This window comes from Rhagoletis pomonella, unplaced genomic scaffold (assembly GCF_013731165.1).
Source record: "Rhagoletis pomonella isolate Grant_MI unplaced genomic scaffold, Rhpom_1.0 Rhpom_scaffold_00002, whole genome shotgun sequence".
Taxonomy (NCBI): Eukaryota; Metazoa; Arthropoda; class Insecta; order Diptera; family Tephritidae; genus Rhagoletis; species Rhagoletis pomonella.
The window spans coordinates 58270034-58271050 of NW_023458556.1; positions in this window are offsets into that span (position 1 = coordinate 58270034).

A 1017-nucleotide genomic window follows, 5' to 3' on the forward strand; every position below is an offset into this window, starting at 1 on the left:
TTAAAAATAAATAAATAAACATAATTTGTAAACAATATCATTTTGAATTTCGTTGCTAATTAGTTGATCGCATCTGTATGTACTACAAGCATCCATATGCGCATGCCTGAGAAATGGATTTGCATTTGACTCCAGAACTATTATTTACAAATAATATCTACGAGTATTGCAGTAAAAGTCAAAAACAACTTTGAAGTTAACAAACACATTTATACATTTTTTTGTTCATGCGTCCATCTTTAAAGTGAGTATGTGAAAAAACCAATTTTATCATTTTTTTAACTAACATGCATTTTTACTATTTACATAATATAATACTCGTACAAGAAGCGAACTTGAACAGATGCTTTTTAAGTTTTTAGCAACATTAACTACTGAATAAATTATATTTAACAAATGGTCATGCAGAAATGCAAATCAGCAATTCTAACTAATATAAAAGTACATTTAATATAATTTAACTACATATATTAATTTATTTAATTTTATAAAAAAAATATACATGAATACGTTTCTGCATTCACCTGCAACCTAGCAACACATAGCCAGACACTTGCAACAAATATAACTTTATCATAACAGAAATTTACTTTTTTCTCTGTTAACTCTTCTTGAAATGTTAATCGCGCTGTGGTGATATTCCATGGATTTATTTTTCAGCCAAACAATTTTACGTTCCAAAAATTTGCACCTTCTCTATCTATCTAAGTTCTCTGATACAATCCACAACCCACCGAAGACACAAACGAAATTTTTAAGCTTTTAGAGCCAGTGGAAATCGACAATTTGAAAAGCACACAGCAACGAACATAAATAACAGGGAGTTCCAATTAGATTTTAGTAAGATTCCTATCTGGTTTAGAATGGTGATTGCAGACTGAACAAATAAAGTATGTAGGTAAATCGGGTAATATCAGGTTTACATCCACATTTTCGAGCTTAACTCCCTGATCTGTTATTAGAAAAAGTAATTGTCCATATAATTAAAAATTATCTCAGATTAAATCGATAACTTTT